General features: G+C 34.6%; 1 protein-coding gene across 14 annotated transcripts in view; it reads right to left on the reverse strand.

Annotated features, from left to right (window-relative positions):
- Positions 1 to 27,500, reverse strand: part of lrrc4ca (leucine rich repeat containing 4C, genome duplicate a) — a 431,094-nt gene that overhangs the window by 45,638 nt on the left and 357,956 nt on the right. For 8 of the 14 annotated variants that reach the window (XM_087310801.1, XM_087310794.2, XM_087310800.1 and 5 more), the window contains one exon: positions 9,725 to 9,824. The gene's annotated coding sequence lies outside the window, so the exon portion shown is untranslated. 14 annotated transcript variants of the gene reach the window in all.

Raw genomic sequence — 27,500 nt, forward strand, 5'->3', positions numbered from 1 at the left:
AAAAAAATAAACCAAAAAAAATGTATCAGTTTCCACAAAAATAAGAAGCAAGTTTCAGTTATTTATAGTTTCAGCGCTGACATTTAGTTATAATAGAATATATGAAGAGTTCAGATGCAAAACCCTCTCAATCTATCAGACCGCTTTTCTTTATTCATGAGCGTTTTCTATCAGGATCCTCTGATTAGGTTCAGAAGTTTAATTTTATATGTATTTATAAGGTTATTAGCTAGTAAATAAAATCAGACAATTCTTTGTTTTTTTAACAAGGTAGATTTTCTTTTGCGTAAAAACCAGCTAGATCCACTTGTGCTTCATATGCAAAACCCTCAAAATCCACCTATTGGAACAAGAGAGTTTAATTAGCTGAAAAATCACAAAAGATGCAATTAGAAATTCTTTTATCAAACATAAAACACCTATACAAACCACCTTAAATTAAAATAAATAATCTGTCAAGTAAGTGGAGGTTCATTCCGTTGTGATAAACCAGGAAAAAAGGAAGAAAAAAGGAAAATGAATGAAATTTGTAAAGTAAGTGCATTAATCAATAACATTAAAACTGGCATTAATTAAATCTTAACAATCTGTTGTCAATTCTGATATTTGGGATTTAGATTTAATGCAAGCAGAACAATGTAAACATTGCGAACATGGTAAACTAAGCTTCAACTAATGTAGTGTATAAACACTGTGAAACATCAATATCTGTGCATTGTCCATTAATATGAAAAAGCTTATCAGACGTAAAGGTAATATAAATGTAATATAAATATTGTATTGTTTTATACATTATTTATTTTTTTTAAAGGGCCATGAAACCCCCTCGTTTCAGCAGGGTGTTTTCACACCTCTACTTTGGAAAAAGTCAGAAAAGTGGGCGTGTCCAGCTCTGTTTAGGGGGGAGTGAAGGAGGAACTAAAGTGGGATGGTGTGGGAGTGTCTATTTGGGCACGCACGAGTTTCAGAGTCAAAATACACAGACAGGAGAAAGTGATGGTGTTTAACCTACATGGACATCTGTAGTCGAATTATCCCAAATTATTAAATGTTGGACTTTAACTGCAGTTTGGCTCTTTCATTCAGGGAATTCATTCATGCCCCTCGCGACAAACGAGATATTTGATTCGAGGAACTGCTCTAAGCATGTATTTTTCATGCAATGTTTGATACTGCACGGCGAATAAGACAAAAAAACCTCCGCATTTCCCGGAAACTTAGATGCACACGGCAGGTAGCGTCAGAAAGTGTTATTCCGGTCACTAAATGCGGTACAAATCCTACACGAGGTTAAAGTTTGGTTGTGATGCTAACGTGTTTACACTCGGTGACTCGGTGCAATAGTTAACTTAGTTCAATACGAGCAAACTGAATAAACAAAGAGCACTGGTCGCTCACTTACCAAATCTGTAGAGACCGGACAATCACCAGCAACTAGAGCCGCGTCTTTATGAAGAGAAGACTACAAGTGAATCCAGATCTCAGCGTTTGGAGATGAGAACAGCTCTCAGGTAAACAATAATCCTCCTTAGACACGTAAGTTATTGTTGTCGAGCGTCGCGTACACTGTTAATCCACACGTGACTCCAGCTGAGCTCTCACAGAGAGAAAATGAAAACAAAACTTAACGGCAGCAAACTATAAAAGCAACACTTCACGCTTGTTTTGCCAACACAAAGTGGCGTCTCTGTCGTGAAAACACTGTGACACTAATGAATATTAATGAAGTTGCACAATAGAGCGTGCTGATTGGTTTGAACCAAGCCTTACTCATGCATTAATGCAACACACTGTAAGACGTAATAAGACTCACTCTGGCACAGACGCCCAGTCTGCACGCTGGAATACAACGCTATTATGTCATGACCGTGATGCAGCTTCAAAAATTCGTTTCAAACCGGAAGTACGAATTTGCTTGAAATAACGCAAAAACAACCAATTTACACTTTTTAGTGAAATATAGGTGTCCTAATAGTGTTTATAGCAGTGTGGGACACATATACGACTGTCAACAGCTCAAAAAATGTGTTTTGGTGTTTCGTGACCCTTTAAAAAGTGGCTTAAATTAGCGAATAAAACACAAGGTAGGCGTCTACTGGGCGAAAAGCGGATGCCTTTCAGACAATTTTAGAAGCTGTCATTCATTTATTCTCACCATATTTAGGTCTTGGTCTCTTGTTTATCCTCATAGCATCCAGGTGGGATAAAAGAACGTCATCTTAACTGTCTTTTGTGAAACGCAGTTGCCGGTTAATGTGTGGTAAATCAGACTCATTCAAAGTAACGTCGCTGTGCAAGAAATTGTTATAAATACATGCTACACTTCTAACGGTACATTCTGTTTTCTTTTTCTTATAATGCAGAGAGTTTTGAGGTAAGGGACGTTTTCATTTGTCGTTCACTGATTCATCAAACTTCTTCTTTTAAAATCGAAAGCGGAATGAAACGCTCTATAAAAGCCGGCGTATCAGCGTGCTGCTACATTGAACACATGTGATTCCATTCGCGTTTCTGATTGGTTCTTGGGATATAGCAGCTTTTGCTGTCAAAGGCAAATGGTGTTTTCTGTTTCTGTTTAACATAAATATTAAACTGTTTAACTGTTTAAGATTTTTTTTCAACACATTTCTGAACGTAATAATTTTAATAACTCATTTCAAATAACAACTTTATTTTATCTTTGCCATGATGACAGTAAATAATGTTTTACTAGATATTTCTCAAGACTCTTCTATACAGCTTAAAGTGACATTTAAATGCTTAACTACGTTAATTAGGTTAACTAGGCAGGATAGGGTAGTTAGGCAAGTTATCGTATAATGATGGTTTGTATTTAGACAATCTAAATAAAATAGTTTAAAGGGGCTAATAATTTTGACCTTAAAATGTTTTTAAAAAGTTATTTTAATTAATTCTAGCCGAAAAAAAACAAAAACAAATAAGAATTTCGGCAGAAGAACAAATATTTTCAGACATACTGTGAAAATGTCCTTGCTCTGTTAAGGATAATTTGGGAAATTAGGGTTAATATAGTTTCCTTTAGCACACCCAAGCAAGAAAACAAAACTGAATCAGCATAAAAAAGTGTCTTTTTTCCAATGGCATATCATCATGTTAATGGCCTTGACAGATGGTGTGTGAATATCCTGATCAATACTATTCCAGACCTCTTAACCTTCAGTAGTGCAAAGCAAGATCTGGAGAAAATGAGGCTATTGATCAGGGTAGAGTGGAAAGATGTGTGCGGCATGCTAGCATGCTATCACTGCTACATGTGCTGTTCCACTTACATGAATTCGCAGTTGCAATTGCGATTTCTTTTTAATTTTTTCATCAACGTAAAGTTTGTATTGTATTCCAAGCAGTCTTGCCAAATTTTCAAACCAAAAGAAGCCTAATTCTGCAGAAAAAACACAGACCTGGCAACACTAAGTCATCATTAAGCTCAGTATTCCACACAATCATTTATATTACAGTATTATCGTCTATGTAAAATACCACTCTTTAAAGTTTTTATCAAGTGGTATGCCAATAAAATTATAAATTGTTCAATAAACTCATAAGCTATGTTTATGATACAGAGCAGTATAAAAAAGTCCAGACCTAAATTGCATAAATATGCACTATTCGATGCCGTTTTGTAGTATAAATAGTGTAAGTAGTGCATTAACACTAAAATAAAGTGCACTTTAAACACCCGAATGATGCATTTATTTGACCATTAAAATGAAGTGTGGAATGATGGACACTTCACTCACTCAACAGCCATTGCTTTGCTCATGTAGCGTAGGGGGCAGAGCTTTTGGACACCGACAATGGATTACTTTATTTATTTTGGACTGTCAAACCAACATTCTGCTAGGAGAGTGTATTTAGCGCCCCCCAATGGTGAATGTGGTTATACTAATGGCAGGTATTATTTGGTAGTTTGGTCATTTATATTACGTTTCTGTCAACTGACAAATGTCATCAGGGTTTAAATTTCCGCTTTCCGCTACATTCATATTCTATGCTATTGAATGTGTAAGTGCATAAGTGCATTGTGAAAGTGTGCCACTTGGGACGCAGCTATGTTGCTCTTGCTAAAATGTAACCCTTCATAATCTACTGATTAACATTAATTAATGACATTATCCTGACATTATATGGTTAGGGTTAGATTGTGGGTTAAGTTAACTTTATGTTTAGTTGGATATAATTGTGCATGAGTAATTTTAATTGCTGTAGTGCGCTGTTAACAATTTCCTGCAGAATCTTCAGTAACTTACTGTCAGCAGTTCGCCAGTAACTTACTGTAAATCAATTACAGTAAAAACACTGTATTTATTTACAACACCGTTTATCTAGCTGTATAGAAACTTGCAGTATTGTTTACAGTATTTTACTGTAATTTACAGTATTTTTCACAATGGAACTTACAGCATAACTATCCTACAGTAAAATACAGTTCGTATTACATTTAAAAAATGTGTAATTTATTAACAGTGCATTGTTAACAATGTTTTGTAGAATCTACAGTAACTTACTGTAAATCAATCCTGCCAAAAATGGCATATTTATATTTACAGCACTATCTCACTGTATATGTATTTTCAGTATTGTATATCTTTACTGTAAATTATACAGTACTTTTCACAATGCAGCTTTAAAACACAGTAACACACCGCATAACTGTCCTACAGTAAAATACAGTTCACATTACAGTTAAATAATGTGTCATTTACAAAAATCGTTAATAGTACACTGTTAACAATGTCCTCTAGAATCTACAGTAGCTTACTGTAAATAAATTACAGCAAAAATACCATATTTACATTTACAGCACTATCTCACTGTCTATGCATTTACAATATTGTGTATCCTTACTGTAAATTATACAGTAATTACCACAATGCAACTTTAAAATGTTTTAACATACTGCATAACTGTCCTACAGTAAAAAACAGTTTACATTACAGTTAAATACTGTGTCATTTACAAAAATCATTTAAGTACATGAAACGAAAAAATTAGCATAACTCTAAATTCTTATTTTTTTCTAATTCTTATCTTTTTTATTTTTTAATAATTACAATACAATCATTAGTATTTTATATTCATATTGGAATTGTCAAACAAAGTTACCAATAAAAACTGAATTATTATTATTATTATTATTAAATGAATGAACAAAAATAAGGAATTTAAACAATAAACAATATGTAAATAATATTATTTATTAATATCAAAGCATATATTTATACTTAATAAGATTTTAATAAAGAATTATTAAAATATATAATAATGAAAATATTATTAATTTCTATGGAGTATATATTTCTAGTATAAATATATTTATTGCAGTACATATTTCACACACACACACACACACACACACACGCACACACACACACACACACACACACACACACACACACACACACACACACACACACACACACACACACACACACACACACACACACACACACACACAAAATAAACAAATGCATTTTTTTGTTCTTCCAAATGCAAAATAACAACTAGTCAAACTTCAAAAGTCTACTCTTTGACTCTGCTTCCCCCCCAAAAAAGTTAGTCGATCTGCAACAGCCTTTTTATTTACTCTCCCCCTTTGAACTACAAACAAAAAACGTCTCTGAAATCGAAACATCCCGCAGTGACGAGACCCCATCAGCACTGTATTCTGACATATCAGCATCTCCTCAAGCATGTAGACTTCAGGATCAATCCACACAGAATTACAAACACAAGAACAAGTCGCTCACAAACTCAATCAAGGTACTTGAGAAAGTCAGTAAAACTGGCACCTCCGAATGAAACTGAATATGTGCAACTCGCTTTCCTTAAGAGGATTTGGGATATCAGCAAAAGGCAGAGCGTTCATACGGGTATCTGTACTGTTGATGCCTGAGTTAAGTCGAGACGTGCTGATGTTGTGCCAAGAAGCAAAAAAAAACAACAACAACGCAAGTAATGCCGTTTGGCTCAATCACACGTGTTAAGAGTCAGATAAATATTTACGCTGGCAAATCTCACAAATGTTGCTTGATAGTTGTTAGCTTGATGGTAAATCATAGTGCGTACTGCTCTAATATTCTGATTTAAAAGCAGTTTTGATGCATCTAGTTAGTCGAAACTGAGATTAAAGAGATTAAAGTTCACTCAAAAATGAAAATTCTTTCTCTGTTTATGAACCCTTTAATGTTCCAAGCCTGACTTTCTTAATTATGTCGAGCAAAAAAGAAGATATTTTGAAGAATGCTGAAAACCGGTAACCATTAGGTTGCATGGCATTTGTTTTCCCTACTATGGAAGTCAAGGGTTACAGGTAACTTTCTTCGAAATATCTTCTTGGGTGTTTAAAAGAAGTAGGAATCACTTAAAGGTTTGCAACCTCTTGAGGGAGAGTAAACTGAGCAAATTCTATTTTTAAGTGAACTATCCCTTTAATTGAGAATGTGAAATGATAATTAACAACAAAATAACAATAAAATGGGCTACACGGTGGTTCAGTGGTTAGCACTGTTGCTTCACAGCAAGAAGGTCAATGGTTTGAGTCCCTGGAGCACCTCCGGGTGCTCTGATTTCCCCAACAGTCTATGACATGCGCTATAGGTGAATTGAATAAACTAAATTGGCCCCAGTGTATGTGTGTGAATGAGTGTGTATGGATGTTTGGATGTTTTCCAGTGCTGGGATAAGTTGAATAAAGGGAATAATGCAAAGGGAAATAAATGAATGAATAACAATAAAATGTGCCACGAATCACTTGATGTATAGAAACCAACTGCAAAGCACTAAACTATGAATGTTAACCATATGCATATTATGTGCATAATCAAACAGTCTAAAATAGGAATCAAGCCACTTAGAAAATAGAGCACTTTCAGTGTATATTAACCTAGATTATATTAATTTCCTCATACAATGATTCTATATGGTTTATAAAAGAGTATTGTTCAAATGTAAGAATTACCACTATGATAGGGCTTTTTTATGCTTGAAAGCTTAAATAGTAGCTCATATCATTGACTTTTTTATTTCTGGCTGAACTTTCCCTTTAAGGTGAGACACAGCAGGCAGAAACACTCTATGCACTTGTCAATTTTGAGATTTTGGCCTTATAGATTTTTTTTAGTCCAATGGAAAGAAAACTTCCTAAATTTACTTTTAAGTGCTTCTTTTATCTCACTTTATAAATTTGTATTTGAAAAATTTCAATCACAATCCATATTTTAAAAGTCTGATTTCTTAAAATAGTTTTTTTCTTATCTCCACTGAGCCACATATCTCGTGTTAAGCAGCTATTATTATGTATTTTATTAAATTTTCTGTATTTGGCTGATTTACAGAAAAGTTTGTTTATATATAGGCTAATGTGTCTTTATAATTTATGCAAAAAACTGTCAATTTTCAGATGTTGGCCTTTTAGGCTTATTATCATCAACTTAATAAAAAAAAAAAAAAAACTTCCAAAATATACTTAGAAGTATTTATGTTATCCAACTTTTATTAATGTGTGTCTGTAGATTTCACGTATATAATTCGTAATAAAGTCCTATATAATTTACAGAATAGTATAATCATATGTAGGCTATTATGTCTGATTATGCCTTTTGCTTGAAAAAAAAAAAAAAAAAAACATATATATATATATATATATATATATATATATATATATATATATATATATATATATATATATATATATATATATATATATATATATTCTTTCTGGCTGTGCCATATTTTCTATATAATTATGTGTTGAAAAGAAATTCCCCATGTAAAAACCCATATGACTCTAACATGTTAGCAGAGTTTTGCGCTTGAAACAAAGGCAAATTATCGCTTATTTAATAAAACAGTGCCTCAATTGCATATTTATAAAACTTCTGATAATATATAGGCTAATACACCTGATAATATATGCTAATCCGCCTGATAACTTCAAATATAGGCTAATTTGCCTCTAAAATTTAAAAATAAATTATTTATTTTTGGAGAATTTCTTTTTTCTCTTCTAAATATTTCCCAAATGATGTTTAACAGAGCAAGGAAAGTTTCACGGTATGTCTGATAATATTTTTTTCTTCAGGAGAAAGTCTTATTTGTGTCATTTCGGCTAGAATAAAGGCAGTTTTAAAATTTTCAACAACCTTTTTTAATGTCATTATTATTAGCCCCTTTAAGCTATATTTTTTCCAATTGTCTACAGAACAAACCATCATTATACAATGACTTGCCTAATTACCCTAACCTGCCTATTTAAGCCTTTAAATGTCACTTTAAGCTGTATAGAAGTGTTTTTAAAAATCTAGTCAAATATTATTTAATGTCATCAAGGCAAAGATAAAATAAATCAGTTATTAAAAGTGAGTTATTTAAACTATTATGTTTTGAAATGTGTTCTTCTCACAGTTAAACAGAAATTGGGGGAAAAATAAACAGGGGGCTAATTAATCTGACTTCAACTGTATATAAATCTATATATTTTTTTTCTTTTTAAAATGTTTCCAAAATAAAAGAAATAAAAAATAAAATAAAATAACAGAGCAGGGGGGGGGGGGGGGGGTAAATAGGGGGGGGGGGGGGGGTAATAATTCAGGGGCCTATTAATTCTGATATTCAATATATTTTCTTTATGGCTTTACTATATTTTCTAAATAATGAATAATGACATGTTAAAAAGAAATTACTCCATGTTAAATCTCTACTATGTTGTCTACATTTAGCTTGAAATGTTGGAAGATTAGTCTATATTTAATAAAACAGTGCCTCATTTGCATATTTATCACATTTATATATATATATATATATATATATATATATATATATATATATATATATATATATATATATATATATATATATATATAATGTTCATATATAGGCTACTATATATGATAATTTACAAAATGTCACTCTACAATAGTATATATATATATATATATATATATATATATATATATATATTTCTGGCTATATAAAATTTTCTAAGTAATGACGTGTCTAATATGTTTTCTGATTTTTGCACTTAAAATGTAGGCAGATTATCGTATATTTATTTAAACAGTGGATTAGTTTCAGAAAATATGCTAATCTGCCTCAAAATATAGGCTAATCTGCCTGATAACTTCATATATAGGCTAATATGCCTGACATCTTCATATATACGCTAATATGACTAACAACTTACAAAATTTTACCCCCAAAAAATTATCTGAATTTTCTGATCACTTGAAATATAGGGAAATTAGTGCATATTTAATAGAACCATGCCTCATTTGCATATTAATCACATTTCACACAACTTGCTATACAAAATAAATAAATAAATAAAAATTCTTAATGTAACCAATCAACAGTGAAAGTATATTGTAAGCACGTTAAACAATGGCAAGATTTATCCGAAGAACTGTCAGAAAAGGAGCCGATCTGCACTGCGCTAATCAGACTAGCGTGTAGCATCAGAACAATTGCTCATACGCCCCTAAAACGAATGTGTCAGCTCATGATTGATACCAGTAACTCACACCATCCGGCTGATCTCGAACACAGATGAAGATAATCATCATCTCTTGTGCTAATGCTGATGAAAATGACAATAATTATGACGAGAGAGGCTGTGCTACTACCATGTGCAGAAAGAAAAAAAGAGGTAAATACTCTCTCTCTCAAAAAAAAGATGACGCATCAGAGTGCTCTATAAATCACTCACTTCCTTTCTTTCTCGTGGTTCTTCTAGAAGGAAGGAAGAAGAAAGTGGCAGACGATGAGGGGGTGAACACGGCACGCTTCACTGGCCATGACTGCACTCCCTGGGAAGAAAAGCAGTCTGTCAGGACCATTATTCAGGATAAAATGCCTTTTTTTTCGTCTAATCTAGGACCAGCTGAACCTGCTGTGTTCTTAAAGGAAAAGCCCCGGTGAAAGGTACTGTATAACAAAATAATAAAAGCAAAGCAAAAACTGGGGAAGCTATGGTAAATGTGTTTCTATGACTTTTTAAAATAACGATATAGGAAATACAATGGTCACAAATTAAATTGAATCTACATCCCTGATATATTTTTAGTAAAGCCTTTAGAATTTGCATGTGTTAAACATAAAAATGATAGCAATAATATAACAAAATCTGAAACTGAAAGAATGAATGTATTAATTAAACTAAAACAGAATCCATAAAAAGGTAACACATTTGGCAAATGAATGAATGAATGAATGAATGAATGAATGAATTCATACAATCAATCAATCAATTAATCAATCAAACAAACAAACAAACAAATAAACAAACAAACAAACAAACAAACAAACAAACAAACAAACAAACAAACAAACAAACAAACAAACAAACAAACAAAAAACAAACAAACATACAAACAAACAAACAAACAAACAAACAAACAATCAATAAATCAATTAATCAATCAAATTAACTTAACAGAAAAAAATCTAAATGTAAAAAACTGTACCAAATTAAACTGAATTTCAACCTAAAACAAACAAAAAAAATCTAAATAAACAAATAAAATTAAAATAATTTATTTAATAAAATAAACATTATATAAAATCTATGTATTTTTTATTTAAAAACAACTAAAATGTCATTTAAAAATATACATATAATTTTTAATACATGCAAATAATGAAAATATGATTTAAATAAATAAATGCATCAGCAGGACAAATGAATGAATGAATACAAATATTTTATTTAAACTCAAACAAATTCCATAAAAATGGCAATACACAATTTCAAGTAATAATCAACTTTCGTTCATATCATATTCATTTTCCTTCGCTTCAGTATCTATTTTACAGGTTGCAACAGCAGAATGAACTGGCAACTATTCCAGCATATGTTTTACGCAGCGGATGTCCTCCCAGCTGCAATGCAGTATTGGGAAACATCAAAAATCAACTTAATGCAATAAAATCTAGGTCTAAATGAAACAAAAAACTGCACTAAATAAATGTAAACCATAAAACAGAAAAGGAAAAAATAAACTAATCAAAGAAATAAAGGCAATGCATGACCAACCCAACCAAACCAACCCAAGCAGCCAAACCAAATCAAACCAACCAACCAACCCAAACTAAACTAAACTAAACTAAACTAAACTAAACTAAACTAAACTAAACTAAACTAAACTAAACTAAACTAAACTAAACTAAACTAAAACAAAACAAAACAAAACAAAACAAAACAATCAACCAAACCAATCAACCAAACCAATCCACCAAACCAATCAACCAAACGAACCCAATCAACCAACCAACCAACCAAACATAACCAAACCAATCAACCAACCTACCTACCAAACCAATCAACCATCCAACCAACAAACCCATCCAAGCCATCCAAGCCAACCAACCAACCAACCAACCAACCAACCAACCAACCAACTAACCGAACAACGTTTATTTGAAATGTAATTAAATAAAGGTGATGAATGAATGAATGAATGAATGAGTGAATGAATGATTGAATGAATGAATAAATGAATGAATGAATGAATAAATGAAGTCAACCAACCCAACCAAACAAACAACAAACAATTGAACCAACCTACTGAACCAACCAACCAACCTTTTTTTTTTTTTTTTGTAATTAAATAGTAACTAATTACTCAAATACATAAATAAACTAAAAATAAAACACATAAAAGATGAATAAAAACTGGTATAGGTTAGGCTAGATTAAGTAGAAACAAAACAATATACAGTATGGAACCAAAATTAAATGATATAAACAAATAAAAAAAAAAAAGAAATGTAAACTGAATCAAAAATAAGAAAATCATGTAACGTGTAAAAATTTATTATAAATTAAAAACCTGCCCGTTTCCTCACTACGTCTTCTACTATCACAGTGTTCACTGTAAATTTATCATCAATATTTTGCAAAAGCACCATAATATGACTTAAATATTTACTATGGTTCATTTAACAAAGACTACAAACTGACACTTCTGTCATGCCTCTGCAATCACATCCACTTTCGTCCTGAAGATTTCTGAGCCAGTATAGCTTGACATGGCCTTCCAGCATTTCCCCACATCATCCAATCACAAACCCATCAGAGCAGGAAAGCTTCATGACAACATTGATACCATGACAAGAGACGGCATCCCCTCCATCTGTAAACACAGTCCAAGTCCACTATCATCTGCGCATGAGTTCACATACAAGCCGCAGGCCGCACTTCAGGGCAGCGAGAAGATGCTGCGATTCAAAGATGGATACAAAACGAGAGGGTCAGTCTATTCAAGTTACATTTGCTGGGCCCTCCTGCGTTTGCCAGTGAGTTAATCTGATATATGGCCATAGGCTGAATCTATTTGCGTAAGAGCCTCTGCCCTCGGCTCATAGATCAGTCAAGCAGCCCTTGCTTGCTCTGTTCCTTCTGTAATGGATGACTGCAGAAAGAAGCAATGCAGGTGCACCTTAAGAAACCCTAAACTGGGGAACAAGGCACAGTAGGGAAGTTAGGCCGCAAGGAAGGTTATAAATATTGGCTCGAGCAGTTCTTCAACAGTATCAAAGTGCACCTTTAGGAGAAATGGCATACTTAACTTTGAGGAACTGTCTGTTATACTCGCTTAAAGGGATCTTTTACTGTGCTCACAGTATTTTTCAGGATAAGTCATGTTTTATGATATGTAATGTGTAGCGACTTACACTCCAAAGTGACTTATATAATGCGATTAATGTCAAAGTATGCACATTACCCCTTCTCTTCTACTTGCCCCACTTTAAGGAGGATTTGAAGTGGTATCTCTAAGGTCTGTTCCATGAAGACCAAATGGATTTTTACCCTTATAAGTTTACACTTAGTTTAAGCAAACTCTGAGTTTTCGGGCCCATGAAGGTGAGTTGATTTTGATTGGGTTCTTTCACTGCGGTAACTTACACTATACGGCTTCTATCTTCTGTGTTAGAGATTGCAAACACAAACTGGACCAATCAACTGTGACTAAAGTGACAAATATCTGACGCAAAAAAGTCACCCTGAGTTCCCCAAGTGTCCTTTCTGCTCCAAATGAAAGTGTTTTACACTAAATGAATGTGTTCGTATTTTTGATAATGACATCTCCTAATCTGCAACAAAGAAGTGAATTGCCGACTCTCTTGCAAGCAATCTGTCCAACTGACAGTTTAGGAAAGCCTAAACTGGGGAACAAGGCACAGTAGGGAGGTTAGGCCACAAGGAAGGTTATAAATATTGGCTCGAGCCGTTCTTCAACAGTATCAAAGTGCACCTTCACGAGAAACGGCATACTTAACTCAGAGGAACTTTCTAAAAGAGTCCCCTAAAGGGATTTTTTACTGTGCTCACAGTATTTTTCAGAGTAAATCATGTTTTATGATATGTAATGTAGTGCGACTTACATTCCAAAGTGACTAATATAATGCAATAAAAGTCAAACAATGTATGTTACCCCTTCTCTTCTACTTGCCCCACTTCAAGCAGAATTTGAACTGGCATCTCTAGAGCCTGTCGCACAAAGACAATTTGGGTTTATATCCCATAAGTTTGCATTTAGTCTGAGCAAACTCTGAGTTCAAGAAGGTAGGTTGGTTTTTATTGGGTGCCGTTGCTGTGGTAACTTACACTACGCCTCTAACTTCAGAGTTAGAGATTGCAAACCTAAACTTGACCAACTAAGTATGACTAAAGTGACATATTTGATACAACAGTCACTCTCAGTTCCCCCAGGTGTCTTTTTCTGCTCCAAATGAAAGCCTTTTACACACAAAAATTGCTTAACATTTTTGATAATGATATCTTCTAATCTGCAACAGAGAAGTTAATTGCTGACTCTCTTGCAAGAAATTCGTCCAACTGACAGCTTAAGAAATCCTAAACTGGGGAACAAGGCACAGTAGGGAAGTTAGGCCGCAAGGACAGTCATAAATTTTGTCTTGAGCCGTTCTTTAACAGTATCAAAGAGCACCTTGAGGAGAAACAACATGCTTAATTATGAGGATCTGTCTGTTACAGTCGCTGAAAGGAATCTTTTACTGTACTCACAGTATGTTTTTAGGATAAATCATGTTTTATGATATGTAATGTGCTGCGACTTACATTCCAAAGTGACTTATATAATGCAATTAATGTCAAAGTATGCATCTTACCCCTTCTCTTCTACTTGCCCCACTTTCAGCAGGAATTGAATTGGCTTCTCTAAGGCCTGTTGTGCAAGATGATTTGGGCTTTTACCCCTGATTCTCTTCAACAGAGAAGTGAATTGCTGACTCTCTTCAAAGAAATGATTTAAACTGACTCTCATGTGTGTTGTGATTGGCTGTTTGCTGCACGTCACACTTTCAGGCGAATATTATTCACAAACTCTGGGTTAAACTTGAGTTGACATAGAACCTTTATATCAAGAGTTGTGAAACCCCTGAACCTGATTTTAAGGTTGGATTTGTTTGGTTTTGTCAACCCTAAACTAACTCTGCAAACTAGAGTTTGCTCAACTCGTTTTTTTGCAACAGGCCTTTGGTTTGGGAGGCAGTTACACTGACAAGGACATTATACACCACATCCTCTGATTCTAGGCATTAGTGTGCCTCTCAAAATTCACTTGCACAAGTACAACTAGCTTGCTTCTATTACTTTCACTCCAACAAACCTCAATCCCTCGTGGAATTAGGGGGGTTATGTTGGTGCCATGAACCAGAGTGAGTTTTAGGCAGGTGAGTGTAAAAGAGTCCAGCTATGAAGAACTGTGCAGGTAAACCACACTCCCTTTAAAATCTGGGTGAGTAGAAGTGAAGGGGTCACATTAGTGCTATGATCCAGACTGGAGTAAGGTTAGGAGGCGAGTATAATGAAAGTCATGGAACCAAAGCAATTTCTCCTGTTCTACTTGACTTGCTCCTAGAGGAACTTGTGTGTCCAGCAACAGAGGTGGACATGCTAACAAGGACCATAGACTCTTGTGTTAATCCCTGGTATAACTCTTCATACTCACTCAGGGGAGTGAAGATTACCTTCTTAACTAACCTCTACCCAACTCACCCTTACCCTGCCTACCCTAATCCAATTTGGGTCACAGTGCCAGGGTAGCCCCTTAAGTTCTATGCACACAGTGGAATCATATTCAAAGTGTTTTGAACATGGGAAAAGGGAGCAGTAACATGGACACTATAGACCATATAGTTTAGCAACACTGATCACTGCATTATCCAAGCTTAGTTGGGTGATTTACCTGAACAGTTTTTGCAAGCTGTTCTACAACACTTCTGAACCCCTGATCCTAACTCCCATCCGGGTCACGGCACCAGTTTCACATTTGCTGTGCTCATCCTGAACTAGTAAGAATGTTAAAACCGGATTCCGCAGAGTTTAGCTTCAACTTCTAAACAAATATAGTTTATAGGTTTTAATAGTTTTTTTCTTGTAATTCAATTGTATCAGGACCATTGTTTGTGTATGGAGGATGAGGGAGCTCTCTGATTTTATTTAAAATAGCTTCATTTGTGTTCTGAAGATGAACGGAGGTTTCAGGAGTTTGGAAAATCATGAGGGTGAGTAAATAATAACAATATTTAATCTTTGGGTGAAATAACCATTTAGTGCATGTTTAAATAAATTTACCCTCACAGTTACCTAAACATCACTCCCATCTGAGTCAAAGGACCAAAGCAGAATCTCTTAACAACAGGGGAGTCAGGTTTATTTGCACAACTCTTGTTGTTACATCACCCCTATCCAGTTCAAGGCTCCAATGCAACCCCCTGGGGCACTCCCCCACGCTCTAAACAGAATTCAAGACTCCTAGTGGAAATTTGATCCATCAAACTAAATTTCAGAAATAATAATGTTGTTTTACAGGTAGGTTTTATTCATATAACGGGTGTCACTGTAGGTCAATTCTTGTTTTGTGTTCAACAAGATGAAAAATGAAAGCCAATTAAGTTAAATCAGAGTCAACTTGACTAGGCATTATAAAATAAATGAAAGAGAGAAAAAATATGATGACAAAAATATAATTTTAAGCAACTCTTTTTGATGAAAATGATTGAATTCCTAACTAAACTTGACCAGTAATTTCATATCATGCCTGAAACACTGCTAAAGCAGGTCATAGAAACAGCGCTGGATACACTACTATTGTCATTTTATAGCTCGTGCAAGAATATATTTCAAACCCGGCCCTCCCAATCCTGTCTTCCAGCATGTGTCTGAGAGAGAAAGATGGGTTGTGTGCGAGTGACTCCAGATGAGAGTGAGAGAGCAGGGTTGAAACAGATGGAGAGTGATAGCGGTGCCGGGGAAGAAGCCCGGCGAACACCTTACAGCAGGTCTTTTTTTGCGGTGGCTTTCTGTCTGAAGAGGTTATTTATTTTTCATCTAGAAATGAAAAGTGAAGAGTGATGTGGAAAGAGCCCCGGTGGAATTACACCGGCGACAGTGTCTCCCGGGATTATTCGGCCGTCTTGATCTCGGGTATGGGGGAACTGTTGCTCCATGTCTCTCATCCTAAATAGTTGTGCTTTCCTCCAAGCCTCCTCAATAGGTGTCCTCCTGCTCATTTCAAACTCAATTATAGCAGCAAGTGAAAGCCCCGGTGCTCCATAATCAATCCACAGTTCCCACCAGGAACTGGGGCTCCATGGGGCGGCTCATTAAGGGCCCACTAGTACACTTTGCCTTATTATGGAAAAACCTATTTGCCTTGTTGACTCCTACACATGGGTTTGGTCTCACTGAGCAAAACCTACTTTTATTTTTGCAATAGAGCAGAAATAGCCAATGAGAAAATTTGTGTTTTTTTTTTTCCATAAAGGGGGGCTGTTATGTCTCATTGGATTTTATTACACCAAAGTACACTTAGCATGTAAACAAATTGAAATGAACATGACATTTTTATGGCAATATTATTAGGCCTGCTGTGAAATGTTCAACCCAGGCTCATTCTGAAAGCGTAGCTCTATATACATTTTTGGAGAGCTCCAAATACATCCGTAACAGGAGGTACGTTTTTTGCAGTTTTTGTTTTTGTGAATCCACCAGAGGTCGCTGTGTATGCTTTTTGAGATCTCAAATTTCTCTTGCAATTGCCATTTAAGCCTTTCTCCTTGCTGTTCTCACATAAATCCACCAGAGGCCGCTGTCAACTGACTGACCAAGTAACCAATACCCCCACCCACCCCATTCCCAAAACCCAACCAAGAGTGTTTTCAAAAGCAATACAGAAAAAAAAAGAATTTAACAAATTTTCACCCCTTTATTTACTTTTTCTTTTTTGTTTAGCTTTTTTTTTTAATATGCTTTCTGGAATCAGTCGTCGCCAGACTTGAACCCTCTCATCATGGTCAATGCCTCTCTGCACTGGACAAACTGTTAAAAATGTTTTTATAAGCTTTTGTTTTTATTTTGTTTTTAATATCTATATTTTTATATTAAGTAATACTTCTAAATTTAGTTCCTAATATTTAGTTTCTTATCTAATATTTTACTTTAAAACCATTACTTATGAATTATATACATTTATATACAATTTTTGGTATGTTTTATTTATTTATTTTTATTATTTTATTATTATTTTATTGTTATTTTTATTTATTTATTTTTTTGTTTTATTATTACTTTTTCACATCAATGACGATCTAAAATTCAGCCAACATTTTCTATATTTCAATTAACAAAAATGATTGTACAATTTTTTTATAAAGGTAATTTTTGAAGTTAATAATTGTATAATTTTTATAACATTTGTTCCTGTTTTCATCATAATTTTGGTGATTTTGCTGTTTTTAGTATTTTTTTTTACGTTTGCAAGCCTCTTTTAAAAAAATATAAGATTAGAAATAGAATGAATAATTTTATTTTGATCTTCATATTTGTTAAAGAACCCTAAAAAAAAATCAATTGCCACAAACATATTAAGCAACAACCTGTTTTCAACAACAATATTAATTACAAATGCACCTTGTTAGATTGTGTAACATAATTAAGTGAATCACATTTATGTATTTATTCAAATTACATTTAATTCATGAATAAAAAATATTTAATATAAGTTTTCAGCGTTCAGTGTGAGATAGGCTATTAAGTGTATTCTGATCTGATTAGCTATTTTTTTCTTACATTAGGTCAAACTATATAAACTATGCGGTCACACTTTACAATAAGGTTTATTAGTTAATGTTAATTAATGCATTTACTAACATAAACAAACAATGACTAATACATTTACTACAGTATTTATTCATGAAACGTTAGTTAATAAAAAATACAGTAGTTCATTGTTAGTTCATGTTAACTCACGATGCATTAACTAATGTTAACAAGCACGGACTTGGATGTTAATAATGCATTAGTAAATGTTCAATAATGATTAATAATTGCTGTACAAGTGTTGTTGGTAATTGGTTCATAATAATAAATGCATTAACTAATGATCCTTATTGTACAGTGTTACCAACTATGCATCTGATCTGACTTTTAGGCTACATGTACAATCAAACAAATATTTTATGAGAAATCAGTCTTGTGAACTCTTATGGTGTTGTTAATCTGCTGGTTTTAGAATGCAGAATGACTTTATTCTTGCATAGACTCATTAGCACAATTATGCATTCACAATGGTACGAACCGCTATAGGGGTGGTCAAATGGATATCTATTTTTTTATTTTTTATTATTAACATTTTTATTAAACGTACAGATCAGAGTGTTTTTCTCAGATTCAAAGGAACCCCTTGTACATCTTGTTTTGACGTCCTTCAGGGGAAAACAAACCTTAATTAGTGGGGTTAGACTGCCCCAAACCCCTGTGTAATTCACACCCTAGACATATTAGAATATAAGAATTAACAGAAGTTAATTTAAAATACAACAAAACAATATAAACTGACAATAAAGAAATAAATCTTACTCTCTTTAAAATCACTTCAAGTTCCAAAAACTGGTCAAAGTTGCATCAACTCCCCAAAAACCGAACGCCACCAAGTCCTCAGTGCGACACCAGAGGGCTTAACTAGCTTGCTCGTCTTAACTCGCCGCCACTTTTAATGAGCAAAAATGTCAAACTCCTTCATAGTGAAAGATCTCATCGGGGAGGTTCAGGAGAGTGTCGAAAAAAGAAAAAAAAAAGTAATATGCTAAAAATAAGCGTCGCTGCCCTACCCAGCGCTGAGGAACTTTCCCTGTAGTAATCAAGCCAGTTCTGAGCTTAAGTTTACCGGGGGAGAATAATTAACGTGACACCGGAGCTGCTTAGGTGCTTTCTTGCAAACTCTCACCTGATGATGGTGTTGGGTCCTCTTGGTTTTTCTGACGGCACTCATAGAGACTCGGTGCCAACACTCGAGTCCCCTTGCACGTATTCACAGGAGCCGAGGGGACTGAGATATGTAACATGGCCTCATTTCGCTCTGGTTTCGGCACAGGCTACGTGTCGCTATACACCGTGAGGAGCACAGAGCAGGCGGCCTTGATTATTTCCTCAAATAGAAACACGTTCGCTAGCCGCTAATCTCCTCGCAGTGCCAGGTGTTGAGCGCGTAACAATGGAAAGTGGGCAAAATCTGATTTTCACACCTCCGTTCCCCTGCTTTCTCTTCCACTCGTGTTACTCTTCAAGGGATGTTAGAGGGTAAGTGCACGTTAAGCTCCATCGGCAACGCTTGTGGTTCATTTCCACAGAAATTATTTGGCACTTATTGTGTTTTTTTGGACAAATTGGTTTGTTTTGAATGGTGTCGTTTTAAAAGGTAAACACTCAAACGTGAAACGTTTTTAGGCCTCCACATAAGTAAACATAAAATATATATATATATATATATATATATATATATATATATATATATATATATATATATATATATATATATATATATATTAATTTAATCTATTCATTCAATCATTAATTTTCTTTTCAGCTTAGAATTAACCTCCAACTTATCCATCATGTTTTACGCATCAGATATCCTTCCAGCTGCAACCCATCACTGGGAAACATCCATACACTTTCATTCAAACATATACACCCAGGACAATTTAGTTCACCCAATTTAGCTATAGCGCATGTTTTTGGACTTGTGAGGGAAACGGAGGCACCCGGAGGAAACCCACGCAAACAGGGAGAACATGCAAACTCCACACAGAAATGCCAACTAACCCAGCCGGGGCTCGAGCCAGCGACCTTCTTGCTGTGAGGCGATTTTGCTACCCACTGTATTTTATTTTATTTTATTCTTTTATTTTATTTTATTTTTATTACATTTTATTTTATTTTATTTTATTTTATTTTATTTTAAAATGGTGTTGCTTCCTGAGTTTGGTCTTTCAACTTTATTTTATTTAGCTTTGATTTGTTTTTGTATTGAGTAATACTCCCACATTTAGTTGCCAACATTTAGTTGTTCATCTTATATTTTACTCTATAATTGATGCTTATTATTTATTTCAGTTATGAATTATTTCAGTCATTTTTTCGTGTTTTAATAAATAACAAATGATAAGATTTGTCAATTATTGTTGGTTTTTAAGTTTACAATTTTTTTAAATTTTATTTTTACTTTTTTTACAACAGCGACAACATAAAAATCAGTTAAATATATTTCATAAAGCAATTTTTTTAATAGTTAAGAATTTAAATAGTAAAAATTTTACGTTAATTATTGTATAGTATTATAATTTTATAATATCTATTAATATAACAGTTGTTGGATATTTCTGTTTTCATTTTAATTTAGCTAATTTTGCTGTTTTTATTACTTTTTAGAAATTTGTAAGCCTTATTTAACATTTTATTTGTATTTGTTACAGCAACAAAAATTAATTGAATATATTTTTTTGCTGTTTACATTTTATTTTTATTGTTTTTCTTGATTTTTTTATTGTTACCCTAACTCACTATTCCTATAACCTCCCTTTCTGCCCTTTTGTTTTCAGACAATATAAGGTCTACCTTTTCTTCTTTTTTTTTTTTTTTTAGTAATAATCATCATTATACCTCAAACGCTGTCGAATGAGCTTCACGTAGCCAGAAAATTCCTCTCATCTCTCCACCTGCCGTCCAGTCAGCTGAGCAGGGAAATGCTGAAGAAGCAAGTGCATGGCAATTAGGCCTTAGAGTGCACTTTATTTTGGTCCTCTCTGCCAAATTAGGTTATATAATAAATGAGAAAGAAACGGCGAGAGAGAGAAACAGAAAAACGCCCAATAGAGAACAGATGAAGTCTAAATTTAAACCCCACTCAACATGAGTCACTGCCCCCAATGCTTGAGGCCAGTCAGGGTCTTGCTCCACTCTAAAAGGGAAAATCAGGAAAATCTGACTTTTTTACATGTTTAAGTGCTGTAATTGAGTCCCCGGTGCATCTACTAGCCAAGTAAACGTGGAAAAGGACAAGCTTGTAACTTAAACGTAAATGTTTCTCTGCTAGCATGTTGAAAAATGAAGCAATCAGATTTGTGAAATGCATTTTACACCGAACTGCTTCAACATAGTTTCTGAAAGACTATAAACTCTTTGTGTTCAAACTTCATATTCACAAGCATTTCATCTCATGCAATTTGTCAGTGTTTCTAAATTTCCTGTTTGAAAGCACTAGTTTACATGCTGTAATATAGCTAATTCAGCTAAAGTTAGCACTGCATCAGACCAGGGATATGTTCTTAGAGCTATCTTGAAAATGCTAAGTTCATAACTCACACTTATTATGCGCTGTATTATAAGGTGACAGAATTTTTAATGTTTTCTAAAAAGATTTGAAAATTTAACTGATAGTGTAATGTGTATTAGCAAAAGCAGCTTATCAGAGCAGAGCAGTAACATGCTAATCAGTTAGTTTAATCAACTTTACTTTATGAGAATTAAAAAAATGTGTCATCTAACCATTCACAACTTTCCTTATGCATTCCAGAAGTTTTATCCTCCTTGTCTCCATGACTTTTTCACATTTTTAAGTGCTGCAATCAAGTCCCCGGTGCATCTACCAGCCAAGAAAACGTAAAAAAAGTACAAGCTAGTAACTTTGCTTTGGTAAATGTTTCTCTGTGGAAAAATGAGGCAGATTTGCAAAATATATTTTACACCAGACTGCTTTACTATTGTTTTTGAAGGACTATGAACTCTTCCTGTTCAAACTTCATATTCACATTATGTCACTTTATATATTTTGTTGACATTTCCACATTTCTTTTCTGAATGTGCTTGTTAACATGCTGTAAATGGCTAATTTGGCTAAAGTTAGCGCGATCACAGACCAGTGATAGATTGTTCGATCTATCCTAGATCTAATGCTAAATTCATAACTCTTGTTATGCAGTGTTTTATAAAGTGACAGACTTTAAAATAATTTTCTATAAAGATTTGATAATTTTACTGATAGTGTAATGTTTCCCTGCAGAAAAATCCAGCTTAAACCACCCTAGGCTGGTTGGTTGGTTTTAGCTGGTCGACCAGTCTGGTTTTAGAGGGGTTTTTGTCATTTCCAGGCTGGTTTCCAGACATTTCCAGCCTGGTCTTAGCTGGTCAGGCTGGAAACTGACCAGCTAAATACAACTTAAACCAGCTTGACTAGCCTGGTTTAAGCTGGACATAGCTGGTTTTGGCTGGGCTCCCAGCCTGGCTAGGCTGGTCAAGCTGGTTTTAGCTGGTCATCTCCCAGTCTGATCAGCTAAGACCAGGCTGGAAATGGCCAAAACCCTTCTAAAACCAGCCAACCAGCCTAGGCTGATTTAAGCTGTTTTTTTTTCAGAAGGGATATTAGCAAAAAAGCATGTAACAGAGCAGTAACATGCTGGTCGCTTACTTTAATCAACTTTACTCTATGAGAATTTCACAAACATGATTTCACTAATCATTCAGAAATGTCTTCGTTCTCCCTAGAAGTTTTACCCTCCTCGTCTCCATGACTTTTTCATTTTTATATGTTTATGAGCTGTAACTGAGTCGCCGGTGCGACTACAAGCCAATAAAACGTGAAAAAAGACAAGCTAGCAACTTTGCTTTGGTAAACGTTTCCCTGCTAGCATGTGAAAAAAATGTGGCAATCATATTTGCGAAATATATTTTACGCCAGACTTTAACATCGTATCTGAAGGACTACGAACTCTTTGTGCTCCAACTACAAATTCACAAGCAAGTCACTTCATACATTCTGTCAGTGTTTCTAAATTTCCTTTCTTAATGCAATTGTTTACATGCTTTAATGTGGCTAATTTGGCTAAAGTTAGCACTGTCACAGACCAGAGATACTATGTTGTTCAATCAATCCTAAAAATGCTAAATGTCTATCTCTTATTATGCAATGTATTATAAGGTGACTGATTATTTATGTTTTCTAATATAAGAGAATTGTGATGGTGTAATGTTTATCAGCAAAAGCAACATTTCAGAACAGAGCAGTAGCGTGCTAATTGGTTACAATCAACTTTAGTCAAGAAGAATTTCACAAATGTGACTACTAACCATTTAGAAATGTTCTCATTCATTCTAAAAGTTTTACCCTCTTCGTCCCTATGATTCTGTGAATCTACCAGCCAAGAAAATGTGGAAAAGAACAAGCTAGCAACTTTGCTTTGGTAAACGTTTCACTGCTAGCATGTGGAAAAATAAGGCAATCAGATTTGTGAAATATACTTTACGCCAAACTGCTTTAACATTGTTTTTGAATGACTTTGTGTTCACACTTTTTACTTACAAGCATGTCACTTCACATATGTTGTCAATATTTCCAAATTTCCTTTCTGATACATGCTGTAATGTGGCTAATTTGGCTAAAGTTCCCTGCTGAAAAATCCAGCTTAAATCAGCCTAGGATGGCTAGCTGGTTTTAGCTGGTCGACCAGCCTGGTTTTAGAGGGGTTTTGGCCTCTTCCAGGCTGGTTTCCAGCCCTTTGCAGCCTGGTTTTAGCAGGACAGGCTGGGAAATGACCAGCTAAAAACAGCTTGACCAGTCCAGCCAAAACCAGCTATGTCCAGCTTAAACCAGGATGGTCAAGCTGGTTTTAGATGGTTTTAGCTGGTCACTTTCCAGCCTGACCATCTAAGACCACGCTGGAAATGGTTGGAAACCAGCATGGAAGTGGCCAAAACCTCTCTAACACCGGGCTGGTCGACCAGCTAAAATCAACCATCCTAGGCTGGTTTAAGCAGGATTTTTCAGCAGGGTAAGCAGTGCTTCCGACCAGGCATATGTTATTCCATCTTTAAGATGCCAAATTCATAACTCATACTGTATTATACAGTGAAAGACTATTTATGTTTTCTATAAAGATTCGAGAATTTCACTGCTAGTGTTTATTAGCAAAAAAGCTGCATGTCAGAACAGTGCAGTAACATGCTAATCAGTTACCTTAATCAACTTCACTTTACAAGAATATTATAAATGAGTCAACTAACCATTCAGAAATGCCCTTGTACATTCTAGAAGTTTTATTCACTTTAAACCTCATTTATTCTCTCCATCAATTTAACATATAACTCTGTGTGAGATTAGTTTTAGTTAGTTTTTTCTCTGTCAGATATGCATTTACACTATAAAACAATGAAGGTTTCCACACAATTGATTTGTGCTGATAACATGTAGGAATTATGTTAACTTTTTAAAAATGTCGGTGGATTGAACATTAAACAATTAGGTTGTCCCCCAAAAAACTCAAGAATTATGTTGTTTTAGCTTATTTTGTATAAGTAGTTTGAACAGAGCAAGCATCTTTATTTGAGTGTAAAGTCTCCCCCCTCTTCAAGAAAGCTCATTTGCATTTAAAGGGACACACCAAAAAAAGTGTGACAAATAAAGTCACACAACACTCAATCTCATCCACAACGGGAATCCAGAATCAACAACAATTCTCTTTTTATGTCCTCTAGTTCTGAATTTAATGGATGCCGGCTTTCTCAACACTTCTGAAGGTGCAGAAAAGCCTGTGCTAATTAACCACAGCACTAACCGAAGCCTTTAAAGGTGTGAGCTGAAGGCCACGAACAAACACGGGAGTGCGATACAAGTGAGAAACATGGGAGCCTATGAACAAAGCTACAGTTTGGTGTAAAATAACACAGTTGACATTTATTTACTAAGGCATTTATTTAGCTGGACAAAAAAATTAAAAATAAAATGTTGTTTTCCTCGTACAAATTCATTCGTTGCTTCATTTTAACTATATATTAACTCATTCAGTTTAAATATATATTTACAAAATGTATAGTGTTTATTGATGCTCAATGATTTTAGGATATTAATAGGTGGTAGCTAGAATAAGTTAAGTTTAGGATTACTTGAGCATACATATAAGGATACACAAACAAGCAAACAAATAGAAGGTTGCTGGTTCGAGCCCTGGCTGGGTTTTGAATGTTCTCCCTGTGTTGGCATGGGTTTCCTCTGGGTGTTTGTGTTTTCCAAACAGTCCAAAGACATGTGCTAGGTAAATTGGGTAAGCTAAATTACCCGCAGTATATTTGTGTATGTCCAGGTACTCCAAGTAGGGGGTTAAGGGTTGGGTTAACGACCCACCTCATAAAAATTAGATGTTACGAAACGCACATACATCACAACCAACAAGGTGCAGCTGAATATCAACTTTGATATCAACTTCAGTATGCGTGTATGCATGTAATTCCTTGCACTTTGTTGTATCGACATTCATGTATTTATGGCATTTTTTAAAATCAATTTAATTTACTGACGGTTAAATGAGTATATAAATTTGTTTATACTCATGTAACCGTTCACATCATGTAAACGGTTACATGAGTATAAACAAATATACAAACATTAAATATTTGTTTAATTATCTATATATTCAAATAATATAAATTTATATATATATATATATATATATATATATATATATATATATATATATATATATATATATATACACACACACACACACACACACATATATATATATATATATATATTATACAAGATAGATTAATGCAATCTTATGTCAATTCTTAACGTTTCGATTCAGAGGCTACTTTATATTAATTTATATATTTTCATTCTTACATTTTAGAACGATTTGCTCATCCCACAGTGGTGGTTGGCATGTATAAATTAAATAAAAAAACAATTGTCTAAAAATACATAAACGGTTAAATCTCCTCGTGTGATCAGGCTGGATAAATAGACAAAAATCCTTGTTTTTATTTTTATTGACTTATAATTAAGTATAAAGAAACGAACGAACGAACAAACAAACAAACAAACAAAAACCAAATTTAACATTTTTTAGTAGCTAGTCACAAATTGGAGGATCAACAAGTGCAACAACACATACATTGTCTATAGTACACATATTATTCGTAGTATCATTGACCAGCTGTGGGATTGACATCCAAGTATACTCATCATAGTCTCAATCCTAGTGTAGGAGACTTATTAATCCCAACACCACATCTAACAAAAACAAGTTTGATCCTCACCTTTACAAATGCCACTAATAAATCCTCGAATCTGAAATGCCTGAGAATCTACAACGATCCACACAGCGGATTCAGGCAGACTATGAGTTAAACATGCAAACACACCATTTCAGCTTTGAACACAAAATACAAGACATTGAGACGTTGGCCATTGTATCACCTGCGCCGCACGGCAATTCAGCAGAACCAATCTGGAATTGGATTTTAATAGATTTTGTGTCCATTTCCCAGCACTGCAGCATTTTCAATCTCTCTAGTACTTTTCCTTCCCTATCTCTGCTTCGGCCTCTCTACTATGGGCTTGGATATTTTATAAAAGACAAAAACCAACTCAGGCTAATTATTGATATGCACCCCATACATTTCTGGAGATCACGGCATATGTCCCAGTTGTACTTTTTTTTTTTTTTGCAGTTTTTCTTTTTGCGAATGAGGCCGATGTGTTCGCTTTTTCAGATCTCAAATTTTTATCGCAAGTGTCATTCACTCCTGCTCTTCTTGCATAAATCCACTAGAGACTGCTGTCGACTGAATGACTGACCAATATATATATAGATTGGTTGGTTCGCGAACAACAGACAGGGGGGGTTTCACGCAAACTAATGGGGGATGGGGGGTGGTAGGTGCACACAAACTGAAGAGCAGGAGGGGGGGATGGGTGATGGGTCTAAATTACGGGAGCCTCCAGGGAAAATACAGGAGTGTTGGCAGGTATACCCTAAACCCAAGCGATAGTGTTTTCAAAAGTACAGATTGTCCCACCGCCTTCCCTAAACACAACCGACAGTGTTTTTAAAAGCAATCCAGAAAAGTAAATCCCTCCTGGTCGCCTGACTTTTACCACGTTTTCAGATCTTACCACGTTCTCACCCTGTCATTTACTTGTTTATTTAATTTTTTGCCCTTTGTTTTGGTTTTACCTGCTTTCTTAAACCGCTCTTTGCCAGACTCAAACCTCTTTGTGTGGTCAACTCCTCTCTGCATCTCACGTCTGCTGACATACATGGTGAGCCCCTGGGCAAACTGGTAAAAGCCGTCTACAAGGAGATAAGCAGTCAGCTGGTAGCGTGTAAAGAAACAAAAGCTG

This window comes from Danio rerio, chromosome 25 (assembly GCF_052040795.2).
Source record: "Danio rerio strain M-AB ecotype USA chromosome 25, GRCz13ab, whole genome shotgun sequence".
In the NCBI taxonomy this organism is placed as follows: domain Eukaryota; kingdom Metazoa; phylum Chordata; class Actinopteri; order Cypriniformes; family Danionidae; genus Danio; species Danio rerio.